Source organism: Symphalangus syndactylus, chromosome 9, assembly GCF_028878055.3.
Source record: "Symphalangus syndactylus isolate Jambi chromosome 9, NHGRI_mSymSyn1-v2.1_pri, whole genome shotgun sequence".
Taxonomy (NCBI): domain Eukaryota; kingdom Metazoa; phylum Chordata; class Mammalia; order Primates; family Hylobatidae; genus Symphalangus; species Symphalangus syndactylus.
In genome coordinates this window covers 139,262,410-139,290,032 of record NC_072431.2, presented here as the reverse complement: position 1 = coordinate 139,290,032, position 27,623 = coordinate 139,262,410, and the positions used below count along the sequence as shown (strand labels likewise).

Sequence of the window (27,623 nt, the reverse complement as noted above, 5' to 3'; positions counted from 1 at the left end):
GCAGGGTGTAAGTGTGTGGTCTTGAGAAAATGGTCAGACTAATCTGATTGAATAGCAGGCGTTTATTGGAAATTAAAGGAAGATAAAGTAGTGATAGATAATGGAAGAACTGAAGGTCAACAGGGGAGTTTATATGTGATGGAAGAGAAAATCATTATCACTAAGGATGTAGATGTAAGAAAACGTTAGGTTTGGAAGTTATAAGACCAGAGAACTTCAAAGTTTGTGGGATTCTGTAAGGTGGGATGGGAATAACCAATATTGTTGAGTATCTGCTGTGTCATCTGTAAGGCATAAGATCTCATTATTATTTTACAGCAACCTTTGGAGTAGATGTACTAGTTCCCATTTTATGCATAGTGAGAATGAATTTTGAGCAGACATACTTATCTAAGTTTTGCGGAGTGGCTGGACCAGGATTCATGCCCAGTGACATCTGACTTCAAAGCACAGTGAGGATGGAGAACGTTGAGACCAGTTCTTCATTTTACAGTCAAGGGGATGGGCCCAGGCATGTTCAAGGTTACAGGAATAGGATGAAAGCAATTTCTCTGTAAGAGAGAGTGGATAGTCTGTGATCTGCAGAGGAGCCAAGTTAGAGGCTCTTGTTATAAACAGATGAGGTATGCCAAGGAAGTTGGGTTCAGCAGTGTGATAGGAGTGAAAAAGAAGGGGTAGAGAGCAGCCGGACGTTCGGGGAAAGTGGTGGTGGACTGATAGTGGAAGGTAACGATGAGAGGGATGACTTGAAAACAGTTCCAAGGTTTTAGTCCCAGGGAACTGCCATTAACAGTTTTAGGAGAAAAGCCATGTGTTTGTTATGGAGTGGTTGAGTAAGTAGGACATTAAAAAATACATAAAAATAGAGTGGTATGCATGTGCTGAATTATGTATGTACTACCAAACACACGGAGGAGGAGAACAGAGCAGAAGGTGGAAAGCTATGAGGGATCCGGCGCTTTTCTTTGCAGTGGTAGAGAGTCACAAGAGCAAATAGCTAGCCTTTACCTAAAGCAAAAGGGACTCTTTGCATGGTATCTTAGGCTCCCTTTTATTCTGGCCTGCCCCTGCACCCCCAGCAGGAAAGTGGCTTAACTGTACTTTGATTTCCAAAATGCATAGCAGTCTCTAATGTTGATTCCCCTCTCCTGTGGATCTCAAGCCTAAAAATGAGTATTGTTCCATTACATTTCCCTCAAAGAGATTTCTTTTTCCTTTCAGAATGATGGTCACTATACTGGATGGACTTCTGAACTAGTGAATTACTTTCATCTTTTGATCACACTAGGAAATTGTCCACGGAGTTGAAATATTTATTACAGTAATTTCTGGCCTTACATAATTAAGGTAACATACCATTTTTTTCTTTATCATGAAGTTGTCATGTTTGTCTCCTTTAACTTTGCTTTTTAGAGGTACGAATCCATTCTCTAGTCTTTTATGCTCCAATAATCTGTTCAGACTGCTCTTGACCTACAAATGTATGATTGCAGAAAAGACTTTTATAGGATGAAATATGAGCAAGCTGTTTTACTCTGAAGAATAAAAGTGAATTGTATTACTCTGCAGATTAAGTCAATAAATACCCCATTTTCATAAACACAATATGCATAGACTAGATAATACTAGGGAAACTTAATAGATCAAAAGGAGTATTAAGACTACTTGAAAAAAAATGGAGATACTCAATATATTGCAGGCTTTATTCAATAAACCTAGAAAATAGAGTTTAAATCAAAATCTGTTACACTGTTTCTAATCAGTGTTAAAAATGTACTCTATTTCCAAGTTTTTAGAATATGTACATGTGTTGTATGTGTTAGCTTTCTCTATTTTTGCAACTTGAGTAACATTTATTGCATGCTTGTGCTGTGCCAAGCTAAATACCAAGTATTTTATATATATTAATTTATTCTCATAACCCTTGGGGTTAGTACTTTTATTATCCCCATTTACACACAGGATAATTGAAGCTCAGAGAAATTAGCCAGGCACAGTGGCTCACTCCTGTAATGCCAGCACTTTGGGAGGCCAAGACAGGCAGATCACTTGAGGTCAGGAGTTCGAGACCAGCCTGGCCAACATGGCGAAACCCCGTCTCTAATAAAAATACAAGGATTAGCTGGGTGTGGTGGCACATGCCTGTAATCCCAGCTACTAGAGAGGCTGAGGCAGGAGAATTGCCTGAACCTGGGAGGCAGAGGTTGCATTGTGCTGAGATTGCACCACTGCACTCTAGCCTGGGTGACAGAGCTAGACTTGGTCTCAAGAAAAAAAAAAAAAAAGAAATGACTTGCCCATGTTCACATAGCTGGTAAACCCACACTGGTTCAGAACTTAAACTAGTGAAATACCATAGCCCGTATGAATGGGCTTTTTTACATACTTCTTTTCCTTAATAAAATGCTTATTCCTTTTTTCTACAGCATCATTTTCAATGACAGCATAGTATTCAGATACATGGAAATGTAATGGTTTCTCTAGCCCATCTCCTTTTATTAGATGTTTATATTGTTTCTTGTTATTTACTTTTAGAAATAACATTGCAGTGGCCATCTGTCATGCACATCTATGATTTTTCCTTAGGATAAATTGCTACGAGTGGCATTGCTGAACATGGATAGAATGTAGCACCCAGGTGTTGATGTATTCTGTTAATTTACTCTGTTGATGTACTGTTTTCTCTAAAGGCCACAGCAGTTAAGAATCTCAGTAGCAGTATATTGAAGTACCTGGTAACTTTCACCTCTCAGCAACATTGGTAGTTAGCAATTTGTAAAAAAAAAAAAAAAAAAAAAAAGTGTTTGTTTTTAAAAAACATTCTAGGTATTCCTGTTTAAGTCCATATTATCTCTTGCCTCTAACGCTGTAGTAGTCGTGATCTCCCTACTGGTTTATTTCTATCTAGCACCCACTTTGCCACTAACAGAATCGGATAGGGCACGGACTGTAGAGTTAGATGCCTGGGTTCAAATCATGACTGTGCTCTGCCTCAATTTCCCCATAAGAAAATGAAGATAGCAATAAAAACTCTCTGGTAAAGTACTTTAGAACAGCGCCTGACTTTTGGTATGTGTTCAGTAATCGTTGGCTTACTACTGTTGTCTTCCAGAAGCCGTTGCTTATATGATTAAAAAAAACCCAAGGTTATACTTGTTTTTGAATTACAATTATTACCAAATCAGTAAATCGCAGTAAAAACTGAAGTGCTGACCTTGAAGCATTGTTAGTGTTAACACTGTGACCAACCTGAAGATCACAAATTACCTTCCCTGACTCGGTTGATGGCTGAGAGGTCAGGGATAGAGTAATAACAGGAATAACTAGAATGTTAAAGTGCTTTATATTAAGCTGCCAGTGCACTTCCACACACATTATCTCATTTGATCCTCACAACACAGCTGTGAAGGAGATGGAGCTGGTATTATTAATCTCATCTTACAGCGGAGGAAATTGACTTGGAGGATTAAGTGGCTTGCTCACTGATGGTTGTGGAAATGGTCAGTGGCAGAGCTGAATGTGTACTCTGGGCCTTCTGACTATAAATACTTACTCTTGATGCTTCATAACATCACGATAAGCTAAGGAGGTGCAGGTGTAGATGCCCAGGTTTGGAGATTTGCTGGAAAAGAAGGAGCAAAAGAGGATGCCACTGGGAGGAGGCAGCAGAGTTGGGGTAAGGAAATTTAGATATACTAAAAGAGAGGGAGGTACCCAGTGGGGAGACAGGTGGGGAAGGAGTCATAAAGAAAGGGGAAAACTGAGGGGGCCAGGACTTCCGTGACTACAGGGCTGGCTGAATAGATCAGGGTGGAGGGCTTCATCTTTGAGACCCAAGGGATGCCACCCCTGAGCCAGGAAGGAGGGAGGAGATGGAGCAGGTAGACATAGGTGATTTGAAATAGAAAGGAACATTAAGAGGGCTGAAGGATTATGGCCTGAATGAAGAAAGAAGGATTTATTTCTGGAGAGTAAAAGTAGTAGGTTTGGGATTTTAGATTTGAGAAAGAGAAACCATTTAGCATATCTGTGTGGGAAATGGGCCAAGGAATTAGAAATGCCTGCTAAAGACCTCTGCAGGATGCAGGACCCAGATAAAAACGTCTGGGCTCCAAGTCGACAGATTCTGTGAACCCCTTAGGCATGCTGAGGATTTCCTTGCCAGATGTGTGTAACTATCTGAGGATGTTTCTTTGTGAGCTCAGCGCTCGACAGGCACAGGAGCAGTATTAGGATGGAAATATTTCTTCATTGCTTGAGGAGAGAGGAAAAAAACGGCACTCTGCAATAACCCTCTTTTTTTTTTTTTTTTTTTTTGAGATGGAGTCTCGCTCTGTCGCCCAGGCTGGAGCGCAGTGGCGTGATCTGGGCTCACTGCAAGCTCCTCCTCCTGGGTTCACGCCATTCTCCTGCCTCAGCCTCCTGAGTAGCTGGGATCACAGGCGCCGGCCACTACGCCGGGCTAATTTTTTGTATTTTTAGGAGAGACGGGGTTTCACCGTGTTATCCAGGATGGTCTCGATCTCCTGACCTCGTGATCCATCCGCCTCGGCCTCCCAAATGCAATAACCCTCTTGTTTCCAAATACCAAAGCAGCTGTTGGGCTGTGCTCCTGTCTGGGTACCTTTTACTCAGGAGTTAAGTGCCAAATGATGATATTTATGGTTGCTTCTTGGGGGCTACCTGGTTTTTTAATGAGTGAAGACCAAGTAGCAATAGTTTTGTTTTGTGTTCTAATAGCCTTTGGTATTATAGTCAGGGAGGTGAAGTGAGGAGATGGTCGATGCTTTCCTAATCTGTGAAATGAGGAGTTGGACCAGGCAGATGCTCCCCAAAGTCCCTTTCTAACATTACCATTTTCTCATCCAGCTCCAGTCTATGCTGCCTCTTCTCCCTCTCCTCCTTTACCAGACAGTTTAGTGTGTCTCAAGTTTTATTTTATGGTGCTTTAGATATATATATGTATATTTTTGCTTAGAGACTTCATGCATTATTAAAAGTAGTATATAGTGACTGTAGAAGAATGAAAGATGTATCAATAAATAAAAGACCTGTTAAAAATGTGTTAACTTTACCACCATTAAATAACCACTGCTTGTATTCTTCCAGAGATTTTGTTTTTTAGGTGTGTATGCCTAAATAAGATTCTTAAATACAGAAATGCACCCTGGTTTTCTCAGTTGAAAATTATAAACCTTTCTCCTTATCAGTAGTCACTGCTGTGTAATTATTAAAGATTGATGAAGATTCTGTTTCAGGAATGTATTTTAACAAATCTCACTTTGGACATGTACATTAATGTACATCCTTCTAACTATATTTGTGAAGCTGCTCTTAATTATTTCCTTATAAAATTAGGAAAGAGGTTTAATATATAATACATATTGCCTGGAAAACTGAACCAATTTATAATTCCATCACCAGTATGCGAGAGGTCTCTTTTCCCACACCCTTCTTAACATTGGATAGTGGAGTTTAAAACAAACAAAACCTTACCCGTTTTATAGACAGATGACCATCTTTTCATATGCCATTTATATTCCTTTGTGAGTTTTCTGTTCATATCCTTTGCCCATTTATCCAGAGGGGTATTTGCTATTTTTGTTACTGACTTGCAGCAACAAGGTTTTAAAGATTTAAAATTTTTAAAATGTCTTTTATTATAAAAGTATGTTAATTGTTTTGATAATTTCTTTTAATTTTTATACTGCTTTTAAATGTATATAAATATTTAATTTTAGGTTACCAAATCTTTTCCTTTATGGTTTCCATATAGGCTAACTAGGAAGTAAGAATGCCTTGGTATTTGTTGCCCATTGTCAGTTCTTCACATAGCAGAGTAATCTCTTTCAAGTGTGATCACATCTTGGCATACCCCTGCCTGAGCTCGTCATGGCATTCTTGTTATCATGGCCTGCAGGGCCTGGCATGATCTTGCTTTGTCTGCTGTAAAGCCCCACGTCTTGCACTCACCCTTGAACACTATGTTCCAGCCCCACTGGTCTCTTCTCAGTCCAGGGAATATGACAACCTCCTTCCTGTCCCTGAGATTCTGCAGGTACAGTTTCTTTGCTTGGAAAATGTGTGCACACGCACACACACTCTTTTGAGCACTTCTCAATATGCAATTATTTATTTATCTATTTTTGAGATGCAGTCTCCCCCAGGCTGGAGTTCTGTGGTGCAGTCTCGGCTCACTCTGCAACCTCTGCCTCCTGGATTCAAGTGATTCTCCTGCCTCAGCCTAGCAAGTAGCTGGGATTACAGGTGCCCACTACCACGCCCGGCTAATTTTTGTATTTTTAGTAGAGTCAGGGTTTCACCGTGTTAGGCAGGCTGATCTCAAACTCCTGACCTCAGGTGATCCACCCATCTCAGCATCCCAAAGTGCTGGGATTACAGGACTGAGCCACTGTGCCCAGCCACAATTATTATTTCTGATTAACTTGCCCTTTTCCTGTTTCCCCCTCCAGCCTGTAACACCATAGGGGCAGGACCTTGTCTGTGTTGTCCACAGCGAGGTCTCCAGTGCTTAACATGTAGTATTTGTAGGAGATCGGTCAGGGTGGTGGGAGAAATGTAGGAAAAGATGCAAACCTTCTTGGAAGAGGTTTTGCAAAAGCTTCAAAAAAGGGTTTGGCTGAAGGCAGCCAAATTTTCTTACCCGGAGCCTGAGACGGTAAGATTAGGTTAGATAACAAGGGGTTAGCAAAGGTTAGATAACAAGGGGATGTAAAGGAATTGATCTAGATAAGTTAGTTTACTTAGGCCTGGGAACCTGGCCTTTAATCATCTGTGCGCAGGACTGCTCTCTCCCAGGGAGCAGCGGGAAGCTGGGGCAGGGGGAACCATGTTACTTACCCACAAGTGTGTTGACTCAAAGACCTTTGTCATTAAATCCATAATGAATAAATGCCCACAGCGCTGGCTTGTCAGGGCCACAGCTGCTACGACTCTTTCTTTCTGTGAGCACCCGGGTCCCCTAGCCCGCTCTTTCACTGGATACCTGTGTCTAAGTACGTTTTTTCATCCGTCGCTCTGCCAGGATCTGCCGGTCAGACCTGGCAATTATTTATAGAAGAAATGAATCAATATTACATCTCTAACCACAAGATTGCACAGATATTTAACTATATTTACCTTATTGTAGTTTTATGGTTTCATTTCACATTTTAAAATATTTTATCTGTATGAAACTTAGTTTGAAATGTGATTTGAGATAGGAATTAAAATTAATTTCTTTCCCAAATGAATAGCCACCTGCAATTTTTGTAGTTCTTGTTTATTAGAGAGTCTTTACTCAAATTATAGTCCTTAAGCACTATTATATTGTTTTTTGTTTCTGTTGTTTGCCTTTGTCTCCTTGGGTAGTCCTTTGTGCAAAACGTAAATGCAGAAACTGTTCGTTGACTTGAGCCAAATTCCTCATGAGCATGCTATGCTGGCTCAGTACCAAGAAAGATGATCTTGGCATCCCCCACCATAGCCTACCTTCTAAGAAGAAAGAAGACATAATGTGACTGACTTAGGGATTTGTACTATTTGCTCAATATCTAATGCTAGTAGACAATCTTGTTTTAGATAATTCTGGCCGCCAGTTTTTTTAAACCGTTGAAACCTGGAAATTTGAACATTCCAGTGACTACTTTTCCTAACTGCCTCTTATCTCTAGATGTGGAAAAAAATCCTTTGGCACACCATGTGTTCCAATTTTTGATTTGGAAAATACGGATCATTATTCTTTTCCTTATTTTAACTCTTTGAAAATTAAAATTAATGACAAAAGTCACATGTGCCCATTGTCACATATTCAAACAATAAAACATACAGACAAAAAAAAGGATTCTTGTATCCCACTTTTTGATCCTATTCCTAATATAACCACTGCTGAGTTTATTGTATATACTTTCAGATATTTTTTATGCTTAGTGGATATTATTAGATCTTTATACATCCCCCCATATACTTGCATTCTTTTTTTTTTTACTAATGTCATAAACTTTGTTATATACCTCAGTGGGATTTAAAAACACGTGAAGCCTTTGTTTTTTGGCTGGTGGCAAAAAAAAACCCAGCGTAACTTAGAGAAGTTACCCATTGATGTTTTCACAGGGCTTTAAACACGAAGACCTGATTTGTTTGTGTAAATCATTGGATGTAATCTTCCGGAGGGCTAGGGCTGGGGCTTGGGCACATTCAGAAACATGGTATAATCTGATAACGATGATTTCCATCCCACTACAGAGGAAGAAATGGAGACTCACAAGGGACAGAAGTGAATTCTTCTAAATTTATGAAGATGAACACTTCGCTAAAATGTGTTCCCTGGGTTATGACAAGTAACTGGATTTCTAGGGAATGGGATGACAGGTAGGGTGCTATCAGTTTATAAAATTTTTTATAACCTTGTCTCTTATTTCTGCTGCCCTCCCCCGGCCATGAGAACACAAGATAAATTTGGAGTGGATGAGGGTGGAGAGCAAAGTGACTCCCTGGGCTGTGCCCTTCACACTGGTTTTAGAAAGCATACAGCTGACTGCCCTGGGGTCTGATCTATGGTGCTGCACTCGAGAGAACTGTAAGGTCTTCTGTAAGTGATGGGGGCTGTGGACTTATGCAGAATTGCACTTGTTGGGGGTTTTCACAGTACCCACCTTATTATACTAGAGAGGCAAGTTTCATTGCTTAAGGGGACAATTTATGGCAATAGGCTTATCTCCTTATTTTAGCTCTTTATGTTTTTCTGCCTTTAATAAAATGTGAAGTCACAAAGCAATTAAATAGTAGTGTAGTTTTCAGGCAGGAGGTGGAGAAAGGCTAACTAGGGGGAAAAGGCCAACATGATTGACAGAGGCTGGCTGGAGATTTACATTGAGAATAACTCGTTCTTCAAAACTTTCTTCATTTTCTGGTGAGAATTATGGGACAAATCATATACCAGAAGGATGGATGATTAAAAGTGTAGGAGTTATGATTTCTTTTTGACTTTGTAAGTCTCTGAATTCTCCACCTTAACATAGAGTTCTCATTTCAAAATGGGAACCAGCCCTGCCAGAGACTAAAGTGAGCCAGAAACACTCTAAAGTCTTAAATAGTTAATAAGTGTGAGATTGTTTATATTTTGTAAAATGTCTTAAGATACAGTGAAATGGAGAATCCCTGAGTGTTTTTTTGATTTCCTAAACTCTGATCCACAATTATAGATGTTTTTGAATGTTCAAAAATATTGAATGTGATTTCAGTTGTTTCTACAATTTAAAAAAATTAATAATTTTCAATAATGACACCTTAAATGAGGAAAAGGCTTTTAAAACCAAATATAAAAATCTGAAGAGTTCAGATTCTCTGTCTCTCCTCTTTCAACCTTTAATGTAAAAAACAAATCCTTTTGTTTCAGCCACTCTGTATTGATAATGGCTTATTTATTACAATCAGAGGAATTAAACAATAAAGATATATAGACACTTTGTCATCTTTTCTTATTATACGAACAGTTTTAAGAATTTTTATTCAGCAGAACGCAGATTCAAAAAGAAAAAAAGAATTTTTAGAGAAGTTGCCTTTTAATTTAAATTTCTTGTTTTGTCCTAATAATCACGTTGAAATAGCCAAAACAAATAGTTTAAATTAAAATGCAATGTTGGCCCGGCATGGTGGCACATGACTGTAGTCCCAGCTACTCAGGAAGCTAAGGCCAGCAGATTGCTTGAGCCCAGGAGTTCAAGACCAGCTGGGGCAATATGGTGAGACCCTGTCTCTACTTTTAAAATGTGGTGATTGATACCTGTTGAGAGAAGGGTTAACTGAAAGTTACTCACATGGCCCAGAAAGTAGCTAAAAGGACAGTGCTTTTTCTGGTGTGAATTTCTCTTGCTGTGAAAGCACTCTGAAGGGGAGACCTAATGCCATTGCAGGAGCACTTCAGCTCCAAACTTGAGCATTGCAAACAGAGCAAGAACCCGAGGAAAAGCCTGCAAAATGAGTCTGCTGCGATATATGGTGTGCTTTTGGATAGTTATTCGTAATAATTTTTTTCTTTTTTTTTTTTTTTTTTTTTTGTTTGAGACAGTCTCACTCTGTTGCCCAGGCTGGAGAGCAGTGGCGTGATCATAGCTTACTGAAGCCTCAAATTCCTGGGCTCAAGCAGTCCTCCCACCTCAGTCTCCTGAGTAGCTGGGACTACAGGAATGCACCACCACATCTGGCTAATGTATTTTTTGTAGAGGTGAAGCCTTGCTTTGTTGCCCAGGTTGGTCTCAAATTCATGGACTCAGGTGATCCTCCTGCATGGGCCTCCCAAAGTGCTGGGGTTATAGGCATGAGCCACTCCGCCCGGCCTCATGAGAAGATTTATGATGATAGATAGAAGAATTGTTAATTTCCACAGCTTGACAAATGATAACAAACAGCTTTTACAGTTTGAGCATCCCCTATCCTGAATGCTTGGGACTAGAAGTATTTCAGACTTTGGACCTTTTTGAATTTGGGAATATTTGCATATACATAATGAAATTTCTTGGGGATGAGACACAAGTCTAAATACAAAGTTTATGTTTCATATACACCTTAGATACAAAGCCTGAAGGTAACTTTATACAGTATTTTTAATAATTTTGTGCATGAAATAAACTTTTAACCTCATTTTGACTGTAACCTGTCACATGAGGTCAGGTGTGAAATTTCCACTTTTGGTGTCATGTTAGCATTCAAAAAGTGTTGGATTTTGGAGCATTTCTTTTTCAGATTTTTGGATTAAGGACATTCAACTTCTGTACCAAATTAGTAAATATTTTTTGAGTTCCTACCCACATCCCTGTGTATGGGCTCTAGAAGCAGCCATGGTTTAGTTTCCTCACCTGTAAGGGAGGGTGTGGAACTTCTTTTAATGTACATCACTGTAGGTTAAGTTCGGGTAGAGGAAAGACTAAAGGTAACCAGGGTTGGCTGTCCTCTGAGCCCCTGTGCTAAGCTGAACTAGGCTTTTGTTTCTGGCAGTGGATCATTTTGCTGTCACGGAGGCGGTGATTATTTACCACCCCTGGTTTTGAGTGGGTTTCCTTTTCCCCCAGCAATAACTCTTAGAGTGTTCTACAGAGAGGCAGCGGGATTCAGAAGATGCCCTTTACACTGGTACCACTGTCTCGTTATGTCATGGTAAAGTAATGATGTCCACCATCATTACTTTACCAGTTCGCCATTGGTGTTTTGGTCTTACCTATACATTATTTTTTTAAACTTTTATTTATTTTTAATGAGATGAAATTCACATAATATAACAATAGGCAGTTTAATAATTGACAATTCAGATGTGTTTAGTACATTCATAATATTGTGTAGCTGCCACCTCTCTCTAGTTCCAAAACATTTTTGTCACTACAAAAGAAAACCCTGTGCCCAGTAATCAGTAACACACAGTTCTCTCCTCTCTCTCATCCCTGACAACCATTAATCTGCTTTCAGTTTCTATGAATTTACAGTGCCAGATAACACATGTAGAATAAATGTTCTCATACAATATGTGACCTTTTGTGTCTGGCTTCTTTCACTTAGTATATTCATCCATGTTGTAATGTCTCAACCATTTTATGGCTGAATAGTCCATGGTATGGATATGTCATAATTTGTTTATCCATTCATCCGTTGATAGACTTTTGATTTTTTCCCCACCTTTTGATTCTTATGAATAAGGCTGCTATGAACATGGGTGTATAAGTACTTGAGTCCCTGTTTTCAGTTCTTTTAGGTTCATACTTAGAGGTGTAATTGCTGGGTTGTATGGCAAGTCTGTGTAACCTTTTTGCACAACTGTTTTTTCCACAGGGCCAAACCATTTCTAGTCCCACCAACAATGTACAAGGTTCCAGTTTTTCCATATCCTTGCAAACATTTATTTTCCTTTTTTAAAAAAATTATAGTCGTCCTTGTGGGTATAAAGTAGTATTTTATTATGGTTTTGATTTACATTTTCCTAATGATTAATGGTATTTATCTTTCCATGTACACATTGGCCATTTGTATATCTTCTTTGGAGACATGTCTCTTAAAGTCCTTTGCCCATTTGAAAACTGTTATTTGTTTTTGACTTGTAAGAGTACTTTATATATTCTGGGTACTAGACCCTTAATATATGATTTGCACATAGTTTTTCTCATTTTTAAGATTTTCTTTTTTTTAAATTTTTTAATTTTTATTTATTTATTTTTTGAGACCGATTCTTGCTCTGTTGCCCAGGCTGGAGTACAGTGGCAAAATCTTGGCTCACTGCAACCTTTGCCTCCCGGGTTCAAGTGATTCTCCTGCCTCAGCCTCCCGGGTAGCTGGGATTACAGACATGCATCACCACGCCGGCTGATTTTTTTGTATTTTTAGTAGAGAGGGGGTTTCACCATGTTGGCCAGGCTATCTCAAACTCCTGACCTCAAGTGATCCACTCGCCTCGGCCTCCCAAAGTGCTGGGATTACAGGCTTGAGCCACTGCCCCTGGCCTCCCTGTGTTTTCTTCTAAGAAGTTATGCTTTTATTTTTTATACTTAGGTTGTTAATTCATTTTGAGTTAATTTTTCGTATGGTATGGGGTAGGGACCCAATTTTCTTCTTTTGTATGTGGATATCCAATTCTCCCAGCACCATTTGCTGAAGAGTCTATATTTCCCCATTTGAATGGTCTTTGTACCCTTGTTAAAAATCTGTTGGCCATATATGTGAGATTTTATTTCTGGACTCTTTATTCTATTGGTCCATATATCTATCCCTATACTAGTACTACACCGTTTTTGATTACTGTAGCTTTGTAGTTAAGTTTTGAAGTTGGGAAGTGAGTGTTCTTCAACTTTTTTCTTCCTTGTTTTTAGTGTTGTTTTGGCTATTTGGATTTCTTTCAGCTTCATCTGAATTTAAGGATCTGTTTTTTCATTTCTCCAAAAAGGGCTGTTGGAGTTTTGATAAGGAGTACATTGAATCTGCGGATGATTTGGAGTAATATTGTCATCTTAACAATATTAAGACTTCCAATCTATGAATATTGGGTGTATTTCCATTTATTTAGGTCTTATTCTTCAGCAGTGTCTTGTAATTGCCAGTGTGTAAGTCTTTTGCCTCCTGTGTTAAATTTGTTCCTAGGTTTTTTGTTTTGTTTTATTTTGTTTTTGTTGTTGTTGTTTTTTGTTTTGTTTTTTTCTGAGACAGAGTCTCATTCTGTTGCCCAGGCTGGAGTGTGGTGGCACGACCTTGGCTCACTGCAACCTCCACCTCTCGGGTTCAAGCGATTCTAGTGCCTCAGCCTCCTGAATAGCTGAGATTACAGGGGCACACCACCACGCCTGGCTAATTTTTTGTATTTTTAGTAGAGGCGGAGTCTCGCCATATTGGCCAGACTGGTCACAGACTCCTGACCTCAGGCGATCCGCCTGCCTCGGTCTCCCAAATTGCTAGGATTATGGGCATGAGCCACCATGCCCGGCCATCCCTAGGTATTTTATTCTTTATATGCAATTATAAATATGATTGTTTTCTTTACTTTAGGAATGATTTGTTTTTTTATTATTATTATTATTATTATTTTTTGAGACGGACTTTCGCTCTTGTCACCCAGGCTGGAGTGCAATGGCACAGTCTTGGCTCACCACAACCTCCGCCTCCCAGGTTCAAGCGATTGTCCTGCCTCAGCCTCCCGAGTAGCTGGGATTACAGGCATGCGCCAACATGCCCTACTAATTTTGTATTAGTAGAGACAGGGTTTTTCCATGTTGGTCAGGCTGGTCTCAAACATCTGACCTCAGGTGATCCGCCCATCTCGGCCTCCCAAAGTGCTGGGATTATAGTTGTGAGCCAGCATGCCCGGCAAGAAATATTATTCTTATTTTTTAAAAAAAATCTCTAGTGGTTATTTTAAAATTCAAGGTAAGAACCCCACTATTCCTCCAAATATTCTTTAGAGGGGTCCCTGTTAAGTTTGATATACATCCTTCTACATATTTTCCATGCATTTATATACAGACATACTTTCTTACTGTGAATAAAATGATATACTTTATCTACATTTTAACATTATTTTACATAATTATAGATTGTGTCTTTCTCTGTTAGTTTACTTATTTCTCCTAAATGCTGCAGAGTAACCCATCATACTGATGTGCTACATAGCTGACCCTTGAACAACATGGGTCCAATTATATGCAGGTCCACTTATATGTATGTCCACATGCAGGTCTACTTTTATGCAGATATTTTCAACCCAACATCGATTGAAAATAGAGCATTTGAGGGATGCAAAACTTGCATAAAGAGAGAATTGACTTTACATACACGCAGGTTCTTCAGGGCCAGCTACAGAACTTCAGTATGTGAGGATTTGGGTATTTGCAGGCAGTCATGGAACCAGTCCTCCTCGTATATCAAGGGATGACTGTACTTTGTTTAAGGCTTTATTTTAATGATCATTTAGTGTGTTTTCGGTGTTTTATGGTATAAATAATGCAACAGTTAACAATTTTGTACCCACATCAACGTATACTCATGTAAGTCTTTAAGGTAATAAGAATTGCTGAGGCAGAAAAATGCACATAATTACGTTAAATTTTTTTTTTAAGTTTTGTGTTATACATAACATATAATTTACCATCTTAACTGTTTTTTTAATTGCACAATTCAGTAATGTTATTTACATTCACATTATTGTGCAACCAGTCTCTGAAACTCTTTTTCATCTTTCAAAACAAAAGCACTATATCTGTTATACAACAACTCCCCACTCCCCTCTTCCCCTGGCAGCCATTCTACTTTCTGTCTCTGTAATTTTGACTATTCTAGGTACCTCATAAGTGGAATCACACGATGTCTGTCTTTTTGTGACTGGCTTATTTTACGCAGTGTAATGTCCTCAAGGCTCATCTATGTTGTAACGTGTCCGAATTTCATTCCTTTCTAAGGCTGAATAATATTCCATTGTAGCATCACATTGCGTAATTAAATGCTTGGAAAGAAAGAAGAAAAGGAAGGGTATGTCTGGCTTTTTTCATTCCCATACAATGTGGTAACATATGTAATAATCTAAATAGAATATAAATAAATAAAATGAAGTCCTTTTAGGTATGTGTATGAGCTATATAAACAGGTATTTTTAAATGCATTGTGGATCCAACTTCTTATTATTAGGTGAGGAAACAACTAGTAGCACGTAAATGCTTCTTGGGCTTCTTGCACTCTTGCCCTCCATACACCTCACCTCACTCCCAACATATCTTTCATTATCCCTCCACCCATTGCTGGCAGTCATTTTTAAATAGCTTTAGATTTTATGCCAAAAGATCTTCTGCTTGTTGACAGATTCTGTGAATACGCAGTGTTCTCTTGTTTTGCACTATCCAAGAAAGATGAGTTTGGGAATTTGCTAACATGTTCTAAAGTTAAAGACTTTTTGTTCTGGGATAACTGGAAAGTTTAGCTATACTCCAAAAGGCAGCCCATCTTCATTTTTCAAGAGGGTCACTGTGATGGTGTGTTTTTCTGAGTCTCATGTCTCATACTTTTCTGTGCTCTTTCACAATTAACTAAAGCAGGTGGAGGGAGATGCTTTTGTAAAATGCCCAAAGAAAAGAAAGCCAGATGGAAGTGAGGAGTAAGAGTAACCACAGTTGCTTTCCTCTTCCATCAGTCTTTAAAAGCTTTTTATTTTGAAATAATGTTAGATTTAGAGAAATGTTGCAAAGGTAGTACAGAGCTCACATACCCTTCACTCAGTTTCTCCTAACGTTAATATCTTACATAACCATATTAAACTCTCGTTAATATAATTATCAAAATTGGGAATTTAAATTGGTCTAATACTTCCAGCTAAACAACAGACCTTACTAGCATTCTATCTAGTTTTCCGCTATCCTTTTTTTCTGTTCCATGATCCAACCCAAGATCCACATTGTATTGAGTTGTTCTGACTCCTTAAACTCCCACAGTTTGTGACAGTTCATTGTCATTCCTTGTCAGTTATTTCTGGTCAGTTATTTTGTGGAATGACTCTAGATTTGGGGCTGATGTTTTCTAGTGTTTACCTTTAGGTTATGCTTTTTTTGTTTTGTTTTGAAAGAAGACCACAAAAGCAATGATGTATCTTTTTTATTGCCTCATAACAGGTTACTTGATGTCAGTTTCCCTTATTGCTAGTGCTATTAGTGTGGACTCATCATGGACAGTTACTTCATTCTGTGGGTTATAACCCAATATTATCGTCATTATTTTCTTGTTCAAATTATTCTAGCTTTGGCCACTGGGAGCTCCTTCAGGCTGACTCTGATGTCCTTTTGACATGCTTCCATCTTTTTTCAAGTACTTCCTCACATTATGGCATCCCCTGATGCTCCAGACTAATCTTGTATTTTCCTTGCCCTACTTTGGGAATCAGTCACTTCTCTAAGGAGCCTGGGTCCTTTTATTGGACAATGGTGTTTAGAAACCAATTATCTGGGTACCAGACACGCACATCGCAACTGGGGTGGCATTGCTTTTGTCTTCCATGAGTTTTATGGTAAGCTCTTTCCTGTGAACATGGTTGTACCAGGTCTGAAACTCGTTTTTAACACTTCTAAGTAATCAGTCACTTTGATGTAAAGTCGTTTTGATCACTTAATGTTGAGTTGTTAAAATCAATGCACATACCCTGTAGAAAAATAGGTACTTTATCAATGGAATAGATTAACTTTTTGTGGAAAAATACTTTTACATTGATAGCTAGCATTAGCATCCAGACATTTTTGACATTCCTTCAATGACTATTCCTGAGTTTCTGATTCTCATTTTTAGCCCATTCCATTTTTATTTATTTTATTTTATTTTATTTTTTGAGACGGAGTCTCTGTCTGTCTCCAGGCTGGAGTACAGTGGTGTGGTCTTGGCTCACTGCAACCTCCCCATCCTGGGTTCAAGCGATTCTCCTGCCTCAGCCTCCCAAGTAGCTGGGACTACAGGCATGCACCACCATGCCCAGCTAATTTTTGTATTTTTAGTAGAGACAGGGTTTCACAATGTTGGCCAGGATGGTCTCAATCTCTTGATCTCATGATCCGCCCGCCTCAGCCTCCCAAAGTGCTGGGGGTTATAGGTGTGAGCTACCGCGCCTGGCCCCCATTCCATATTTTAATGAGAATATCTTTCGGTTAGGTATAGAGGTAAATACCTAATTTACAATGTCTAAGTACAGATCCACCATCCTATAATAACTCTTTTTGCATAAGCTTCTGATAAGTTATTTTTGTCCTTATAATTTTATGTGTGAAGTCTTTACAGTCAGAGGACATTGACAAAGTATTTAAGATTGAAAGCCTGTTCTCCTTGATGATTCAGTGTAACTTCTTTTGACTGCTGCTTTTAGTTCTTGCAAAATAGATCTTGTTTAGATGAGATTCCAGCATGACTCCTTTGTAATTTTTCACATTTTTGCTATTACATCTCAACTTTTGAAGAGCTATTTCTGTGAAAACGAAACATGCAGTCAAGGCACATTCCACGTGTGGCTGATAGAGTTATCATAGTTACAAATCATATTTATCCACAGTGGTAATTATCTTCCTAAGTGTTTTGTTCTACTTCAGAACTCATTTGTGGGCCTTACCACCTGTTTCTTATGTATGGCGAAAGAGTCTCTTATTCTCTTTTAGAATATAGATCTAAGAGTAGATTTGTATCAGGATTTGAAGGATGAATCTTTTTCAAGGATGTTTTTCCTCTGGACCATGGCATTTTGTAAGAAATTTCCCTATTCATCCCATCCCTGGTGCACATTAATTTGGAGGTGATGTTAAATGTGTCAATGTGGCACAAATCTCAACTGGCAAATAAAGCCTAGTACTGAATTGTTTTCAGTTCAGAAACATGGCTGGCTGACGTTGACACTGAATGTCTAAATTATCTTTGCAGCAATAAGAACTTGAAGTAGCTTTGATAACTAATCATTGTATGATAACTCAGCCAGAAGAATTTACTAAGAGCAGTTTGTGTGTCTTCCATCTAATGTAAAGGTTAATAACGTAAGTCATATTCTTGGTGCCTTTAGACCTAGTTATGTAGAGAGACATCACATTGACATTCAGTAATTCTTACTCTTAGCAGTTCCTTAACTCTAAAATCATCATTTTCCTTACCTTTCCCTAGTTCTAGAACAGCAAAATATTTTACTTAGATTCTATCATTAATTAATGTCCTGGTTTGAATTTTTCTCTTCTAAAAAATGTAGGCCAGGCATGGTGGCTCACACCTGTAATCCCAGGACTTTGGGAGGTCAAGGCGGGCAGATCACCTGAGGTCAGGAGTCCGAGACCAGTCTGGCCAATGTGGCGAAACCCCGTCTCTACTAAAAATACAAAAATTAGCTGGGCGTGATGGTGCGCGCCGTAGTTCCAGCTACTCTGGACGCTGAGGTATGAGAATCACTTGAACCTGGGAGGCAGAGGTTGCAGTGAGCCAAGATCACACCACTGCATTCCAGCGTGGGTGACAGAGCAAGACTGTCTTAAAAAAAAAAAAAAACAAAAAAAAAGTAAAATTATTTTGGCCTTACCATGCTTGGTTTCTTTGTCTTTGTTTTTTCATTAACTTTATGTTTGGGGAGGAGAATGGAGTGTCAGTGATTTCAGCAAAAAGTTGGGGTACCAGTTCATAATAAATTAGTGTCTATCATTAATGTTACAGCTGATATTAAAAGTACCAAATACGTTATTGTTCTGATTATTGTGGTCCTTAAATTTGTCTCTTTCCTGGAGACATGGTAAACAATAATGATGATTCTAATAATGACCATTTATTGAATGAGCATTACATGTCAGACATTGTATTGGTGATGTGGTTTGGCTCTGTGTCCATCTCAAACTGTAATCCCCACATGTTGAGGGGGGGACCTGATGAGAGGTGATTGGATCGTGAGGATGGTTTACCCCATGCTGTCCTCCTGATAGTGAGGGAGTTCTCATGAGATCTAATGGTTTAAAAGTGTTTGGCAGTTTCCCCCTTGCACCCACGTCTCTCTCTGTCTCCCCTGCTGTCATGTGAAGAAGAGGCCCTTCCCTCCCCTTGGCCTTCCACCATGATGATAAGTTTCCTGGCCTGGTGCAGTGGCTCACACCTGTAATCCCAGCAGTTTGGGAGGCCAACGTGGGCAGATCACTTGAGGTCGGGAGTTCAAGACCAGTCTGGCCAACATGGTGAAACATGTCTCTACTAAGAAAACAAAAATCAGCCGGGCGGGTGGCGCACACCTGTAATCTCAGCTATTCAGGAAGCTGAGGCAGGAGAATCGATTGAACCTGACAGATGGAAGTTACAGTGAGCCAAGATTGTGCCACTGCACTTCAGCCTGTGTAACAGAGCGAGACTCTGTCTCAAAAAATAATGATAATAGTAAGTTTCCTAAGGCTTCCCCAGCCATGCAGAACTGTGAGCCAGTTAAACCTTTTTTCTTCATAAATTGCCCAGTCTCAGGTATTTCTCTATAGCAGTGTGAAAATGGACTAATGCAATTGGGCAATGTCTGACAGTTTGCAAATACCATCTCATTTGTTTTTAATAGAAACCTCCAGCCGAGAGTGGTGGCTCACGCCTGTAATCCCAGCTCTTTGGGAGGCCGAGGCAGGCAGATCACATGGTCAGGAGTTCAAGACCAGCCTGACCAACATGATGAAACCTGTCTCTACTGAAAATAGAAAAATTAGCTGGGCGTGGTGGTACGTGCCTGTAATCCCAGCTACTCAGGAGACTGAGGCAGGAGAATCACTTGAACGTGGGAGGCAGAGGTTGCAGTGAACCCAGATTGCACCACTGCACTCCAGCCTGGGCGACAAAGTGAGACTCCGTCTCAAAAAAAGAAATCTCCTAATACTAGCCATGAGGAAAGATAATCACTGTCCAATAGTAAAGCATGTGCTTAACCGTGTGTTAAGCTCTGAATTCAGATTAAGGGGCATCTAAAACAGGCAAAGAGCATCAGGAAGGGCTTCCTGGAGGAGGAAGTGCCTATACTCAGTCTTAAAGAGCACGTGGGAGGAAAAACCAGTGAAGCCCTCCTGCTGTAGACAGAATGATCAGCCTGGGCAAAGGTGTAGAGGGGTAAGAGAGCATTAAACATGAGGCAGCTGTGTAATATTGTTTCCTGTAATCTCTTCTGTACAGGTGGAGAGGTAGCAAGAGACCCAAATGATGAATGGCTGTGAGTGCCATGCCATAGTAAAATTCTGGGTTTTAAAAGAGAGTAAGCATGATCAGGCTGGGGATGTTGAGGAGGGGAAAGAAGGGGGATAGAGATGGAGACCACCCAGTGGCCCACTTTCCCTCAGTGCTTTGGAATATGGGGAAATGAACAGAGAGCCACTGTGCCCAGATTTTATTATAGGTTGAGCAGTGATCAGGATGGGAGAGAGAAATGGTAATGGGACTAACTGGCCCATACACCAGATGGCATTTGAGGGGAGTGCCAGGTTTGTGTTGTCAGAGGGCCCTGTGTTCTGACTCCCTTCCCATTAGAGTAGATGGTGATTAAACAAGCTCTGCCACACCCTAAATTCTGGTTCTGGGTTTTACTATTCAGTCAGTTTTATCAAATTAAGATGATCATGTTCCCTTCTGAAAAATGATAGGGGAAGAAAAACCATAGAGCTTTCCCCCAGTATATAGCATTGAATTACACATATTCCTACATAAACACACACACACACACACACTCACACATATATATGTACATACATATATAATAGAATTTTTAGATAATATGTAAAATTTTAAAAAATATATTTTTAGAAGGGCTGGGGGTGGTGGGGGCGGTGGCTCACGCCTGTAATCCCAGCACTTTGGGAGGCTGAGGTGGGCAAATCACCTGAGGTCAGGAATTCAAGACTAGCCTGACTAACATGGTGAAACCCCATCTCTACTAAAAATACAAAATTAGCCGGTTGTGGTGGTGCATGCCTGTAATCTCAGCTACTCAGGAGGCTGAGACAGGAGAATCGCTTCAACCCAGGAGGTGCAGGTTGCAGTGAGCTGAGATCCCGCCGTTGTACTCCAGTCTGGGCAACAAGAGCGAAACTCTGTCTCAGAAAAAAAATATATGTGTGTGTGTTATAAACATATAAAATATATATGTGTGTGTATATCTTTTTATATATTTATATATATATTTTACCTACATATATATTTTTTAGAAAATAAAAGATGCAGTATGTCAGTGCTTTCTTAAGACAGTTGCAGCTACAAAGGAAGATTAAAGCTTTTTAAAAGTTACAATTTTTATCTGTTTGTGGAGAGGACTGAAACTAGTAAGCTCTTGAAATGTATTCATCCTCTCATCAAATATATATGGACCTACCATATGCCAGGTACTGTTCTTACTACTGTGGAAACAGCATAAAGGAAAAACAAAGTCCCTGCTCTCAGAAGGTTTAGAATGAGATAAGGCAGGCTACTGAGTTGGCTTAAAAACTAAGAAGAAACTAGTGAGGTGTAGTTGCCCATTCAGATTTTTAAGTGTTTTATGCCCAAGGAAAACTGTGGGACTGGGACTTGAATTCTAATTTTATGTTTTCTTGGGTCATTCTTTAAAACAGGGTCTTAGACTAGTAATTAATACAACGGCGCTCTCTTTCACCTTCCTCAGTTCCTTCTTAGACTTGTAATTAATCCAACGGCTCTCTCTTTCACCTTCCTCAATTCCTTGGCGTGCTTGTTCGGTCGTTCAGAGTGGCACTGAGGTAAACTTTGGCGTATCAACATCCACTTGAAAGCAGATGGTTATCAAGGTGCAGTGGCTTATGCCTGTAATCCCAGCACTTTGGGAGGCCAAGGCGGGTGGATCACTTGAGGTCAGAAGTTCAAGACCAGCCTGGCCGATATGGTGAGACCCCATCTCTACTATAAATACAAAAATTAGCTGGTGTGGTGACGCACACCTGTAGTCCCAGCTATTTGGGAGGGTGAGACAGGAGAATTGCTTGACTCCGGGAAGCAGAGGTTGCAGTGAGCCAAGATCATGCCATTGCACTCCAACCTGGGCGTTACAGCAAGACTCCATCTCAAAAAAAAAAAAAAAAGGAGATGGCTATGCCTGTTAAACACTAGTTCAGTTGAGTACCTCTCCTGTGGGCTTGTTGGTTCTTGTGCAGATTCCTGCTCCTGCCCAAGTCCAGGACTAGCTGCACATACCTGCACATGTGCCTCACCCAGTCCAGGACGGCTAGCCTTGTTCTCTTCACCCAGCCCAGCAGCAGAATGCTAGGAAAATTTGCTGGCAGGGCTGTAAGAACCTCTATAGTTTCTTCCCGTTTACTTGTTCTCCCAACTTACTATGCTGGGAGGAAATATTATGGTGTGGTGGTAAGGATTTTAGGCAAAGAAAAAAGCACTGAAAATGGATGTGGTGTTAAAATTAGGCCAGTCTTTTGGAAGCACCTTAGCAACCTCCTTTCATGTTCTTGTTACCTTTACCTGGTTATATTGTAATGTTCATTTTTCCTTGTGAAAATCTCTGTGTGTGTGTGTGTGTGTGTGTGTATGTGTGTAATTTATCTAGTACCATGGAATCTTTTAAGGAAAGACTAAAAAACTTTCAGAATTATACCAGTAACAGTTTCATTTGTTGTATAACACATTCTACATGACCATCGACGAACTCTCCTTTATCAATATTTGTGTATTGTCTTAAAGAGCTAAAATAAATAATTAAAAAAAATTTCTTTATATATAATGTTGGCCAATGTGACCTATAAGAAAAGATTATTGTTTCAGAGCATGTGAGATGAAGATGATTGACTTTAGGGCATTTACATGTGGGAACTGTCAAGGTAGTTGAAGTTTACAAGAGTGGCCCCCTCCAGTCACTTCAGGAGGAGTGCCATCATCACGAATGACTGATTTGGTCAGTCTGTCTTTCATCAAGCCAGGGAGATAAACAGAATTGAAAAATTGTTCACAAAGGTTGTCAGTTATTAGGGCGTGGCTGATGAACCACACCTGAAGAGCTACCTAGATGAAGACAACTCACAGAGTTACTTAACAGCCTCCACCCCAGTTGATGGTCCAGATTGTCTCCAAGGGAGGTGAACTAAGCCAGTGTTGAGGCTGAGTGGGATAAGGCCATGGTGATACGCATAATAGATGCATTCATACACATTGCTTCAATAGAGCATTTTCTTGGATGGAAGCATGGGAAATAACACATGGGCATACACTCACACTTGTTGTTAGCTTTCGGGGTCACTGCTGATCTCCTTCCTTGTTCAGTTACCCTTTGGGACTTGAACTCCTGCAAGATCATTGAAAATCTTCATGTTCTCAGAACTCAAAGGGAAGAAAACTTGACCCCTAACCCTTCAGAAAGCTGGTTGAAAAAAAAAAAAAAAAAGAAGGATTTTCCACAAATAGCAATTGGCTTTACCTAGTATTATTTACCACATTATTAAACTGCTAATTGCAGTGGTGTTATTATAATGCCACTATATTATTTTGATTTAGAAAACATTTTATGTTTATTGTTTATAAATTAAATAGATTTGCTTAACAGTTCTTTGGGAATTCCTTAAACTTTATTGCTAGCTACAAGTCCATTTTAAATAGAATCAATAGGCTGGGCATGGTGGCTCACGCCTGTAATCCCAGCACTTTGGGAGGCCGAGGAGGGCGGATCACCTGAGGTCAGGAGTTCAAAAACCAGCCTGGCCAGCATGGTGAAACCCCGTCTCTACTAAAAATACAAAAAATTAGCTGGGTGTGGTGGCGTGCATCCGTAGTTCCGGCTACTGGAAGGGCTGAGACAGGAGAATCATTTGAACCCAGGAGGTGGAGATTGCAATGAGCTGAGATCGTTCCACTGCACTCCATCCTGGGTGACACAGTGAGACGCTGTCCCAAAAAATAAAATAAAATAAAATAAAAATAATGAATAGACTCAATAGACATTGATCCTGCTAACATATTTTGCCTTTTAATCTATTGGTACTTCTTTCATTCCCTTTAAAGTTAATTCTGAATAAAGGAGAAGTATCTTAATTTGGTTAATATCATAGTTTGAAAGTATGGCAAAATTATTTTTTCTCAGGCTACTGGCTAGCAAGTATTTTATATTTATTCACTAAAGAAAATTTTTAAAATTTCAAATTACCTAGAATTTTACCACTCTCACATACAAATGTTTTTATCTTTCTTATACATATATTTATGTGGTTTAATTTTTATTTGGAATGCTTGTTTCACTTGAGGTGTCAGGACTTTCCACTCATTTATGAAGCCTGTACAATTGTAATGATAAATACTGTTACATTAATGTACAATAATTTATAAAACTGACTTTCTCATGTTTAAAATTTAGATTGTGTCTAATTCTTTGCTACTTTAAGTATCATTGCAGTGAAATCTTCAGGCCATAATAAGTTACTTCCTTGCGATAAGTTCACAAGAGTAACTAGATTAAAGGTATGAATACATTTTAACTTGGTTAAACACTTATGTTTATCAAAAACTCTTTATAAAAGTAACACAATTATCCTAATAAATTAGAATATTAGAAGTATATAAGATGAAAAAACCATTCTCACTGAACTTCAGTCCTGCTCTCCATGGTGAACCATGATGATACCTTAAGCAAATGTTATATGTAATGAGAAAAGATAGTCCTGAAGAATTGAGTGATATGGAAGTGATAATGGTGTACTATATGGGTGAAAAAATAAAGTACTGGTTTAGATACATGATTTAAGAAATAGAATCCTGACAGTTCCCTCTGTGGATAAGCCATAGAGGTGTCCAGTGTTGATTTAATATAGCAGCTGGTTTGACAGAGTACCCTCTGCTGCGGCAGGTAATGTTAAATGATGTCCATGTCCCCCTTGACTCTGATCAAGAGATGGCTAGAACTTGCAGGTTCCAGCTTTGCTGGGTTTAAGGGCCATTGAAGAATCCTTGTAGGTAAGGGAAGAATTGTACATTCCGGGATCTGGAGGCATAGCTAGCCTTGGAAAGCTCAGAGGGTTAGTTGAGACAGCTTTAGACTTGCACATCTGTGGCCTGAGTATCTTTGAGTTTTGATTTCATCTTCTAGACCCAGAGGCAGAAATCATGTTTGTGGTTATTTTTCTGGGAACTGAGACTGGGCAAGGGAAAGAGGCCAATACACAAGCGTGCTGTTTATAAATGGTTAACATCGTCCCCAGTCCCGTAGAAGAAGAGTGGAATGGTACTCTCCTGTTTGGTGGTTTTATTCGATTGTTTTTGAATTCTTTGTCTGTGACAGAAGGCATCTTCTGTGTCCCTTCTGTTCTCACTCACTTTATTACTCTGGCGTGATTATAATTAGATTACCTTATCACTCCACTTGCCAGCCCTGTCTCCATCCCCAAGACCTGAAGGGACGGTTGGCTTGACATGTGAGAAGGTTTTCTGGCCTTCAGAGATGTCGCTGTCCGCCCCCTGAGTTCCATTTGCTAGTACTGGGTCCAGCCCACAGCTTTCTACTAAAAACAACAGGCTGACTAAAGAATCTTTTAGTAAGTCACAGACAGTTGTCGCTGAACCAAGAGCCCAGCTCACGGAGCCAATTCCTCACCGACTCTATGCCTTAATTTCCAATGTGTGAGCTTGGATGACTACACTTACCTCCAGGTTTGTCTGTAGGACATAGAAAAAAGTACAGGACTCAAGTAATGATTGAACTTGGAATAAAAACCTTAAGGCCCATGTCCTCTGTCTGTCATGCTTTTCAGATGTGTCTTAGTACTTGCTCCTTGCACAGAAGCTGAATCCAAACAAGCCACTGAGGAAATTACATTTCACTTCACTTTTTAATAACATAGGTATGTCGATCCCATTAGATAGGAGCATGTCTAAAATTCAGAACCTTTGACACTAATTATCTGACTGACAAATGACAGTGTCATTCTATTTTGCAGGCATTTTTGATAGTAATATTTTCGTAATATTTTTGATAGTATTCGTAATATTTGATAGTATTCGTAATTTGATAGTATTTCGTAATATTTTTGATAGTAATATTTTTGATTAGTAATATTTTTGATTAGTAATATTTTTGTAATCTTCGTCACCTTGACCATCTAACTTTTTTTTTTTTTTTTTTTTTTTGGAGAGCCTTGCTCTGTTGCCCAGGCTGGAGTACAGTGGTGCGATCTCAGCCCACTGCAACCTCTGCCTCCCGGGTTCAAGCGATTTTCCTGCTTCAGCCTCCTGAGTAGCTGGGATTACAGGCGCATACCACCACACCCAGCTAATTTTTTGTATGTTTAGTAGAGATGGGGTTTCACCGTGTTAGTCAGGATGGTCTCGATTTCCTGACCTCGTGATCCGCCGGTCTCAGCCTCCCAGAGTGCTGGGATTACAGGCATGAGCCACCATGCCTGGCCGACCATCTAACTCTTATGCCTGTACATATAAAAGTACATTGAAATATAGGATTGGCTTTCATTTGCATAATGAACTCACATATTACCCGTAGTACCTCCCACACAAACCCACCCATGCCTCTTACATTGCACGTTGTTAATAGGAAACTATCTGTTGTTTTGTGCTTTTGGCAGCTGTAGACAAAATACACAAAGCCAGGTGTTGTGGCTCTTGGGTAAGACTGAGAATGTGATTTTTGCAATCTGTGTTTTTTTAATAGCCACTTATTGGAGATAAGAAAGAGAAATTCAGTACAAAGTCTAAGATGTCCCAGTGATGAACTCTCACTGGGTGTCATTATCTCAACAGGAATGAATGTAGTTCAACAGTATGTAGGCCCGGTTTCTTAGACAAGCATGGTGTCTGCTAAAGTGGTGATAAGGTGTCCCACATTATCCGTGTGTTTTGAAGACAGCCTTTAGGGTTTCAGTATTATCATCTGTATGCCTTCTGCTACAACGGTTTATGTTCTGCCTTTTAGTAAGCCTTTATGTTAAAAACCTTTCATATTAAAAAAAGTTATCATTTGGAATACATAGGTCAACTCTCTAGGAATGGGACAAAGTACAGAAACAATGAGACAGGATTTGTGGGATGAGAAGTAAAAAAAGCAGTCTGTTCAGTTGAAGAAGCTGCTTAGAAATTTACACCAGACATCTCAGGCGGCCATGCTGGAATGGAATGTGGAAAAGGTAGCAGTTACATGTGAGCAATACCTTTGACTGTGACACTCTTTCGAATCCCAGTTGAGACCAGCAGCAGCTCTCCTAATGGGGAGTCAAGAAGTAGAAAGAGACCCTAAGAGTCATATAAGACATAAGTCACCTTTGCCTGTGCTATTTGCCATACATATGCCTATGGTTACATGGAGAGGATCCCAACAGGAGCATCATACGCACAGCAAATAACACTAATGTGTTGTATTTATATGTACCAAATTAAAGGGGCATACAAAATGAAATTTTTAAATGAGTGGGTGAAGATATTGGGACAGAAGGAAGATTACAAGAGGAGGAAATATGGAGTGAAGATAGAGGTAGCATGTACTGTAAAAGATCTTGTAAGTAGACTGGAATAGGCCAGTAATTTGGCTCCATGCTTCCTAGCAGCCAAGACAAAGAAGTAATTGTGACCAGATACATAGTTCACGGCGTCTTTAAGATGCAGTAAGCTAGCAACTCAAGAAAAGCACAAGTACTCACCAT

General features: G+C 39.6%; 1 protein-coding gene across 11 annotated transcripts in view; it reads left to right on the top strand.

The window, feature by feature from the left end:
* Nucleotides 1–27,623, top strand: part of KANK1 (KN motif and ankyrin repeat domains 1) — a 246,152-nt gene that overhangs the window by 80,419 nt on the left and 138,110 nt on the right. For 6 of the 11 annotated variants that reach the window (XM_063609920.1, XM_055294359.2, XM_063609915.1 and 3 more), the window contains one exon: nt 1,222–1,347. The exons of 3 other annotated variants lie outside the window; for them this stretch is intronic. The gene's annotated coding sequence lies outside the window, so the exon portion shown is untranslated. Of the gene's footprint in view, nt 1–1,221; nt 1,348–8,244; nt 8,371–27,623 lie in introns of all 11 variants that reach the window. 2 more of the 11 variants (XM_063609921.1, XM_063609916.1) reach the window with 1 other exon arrangement.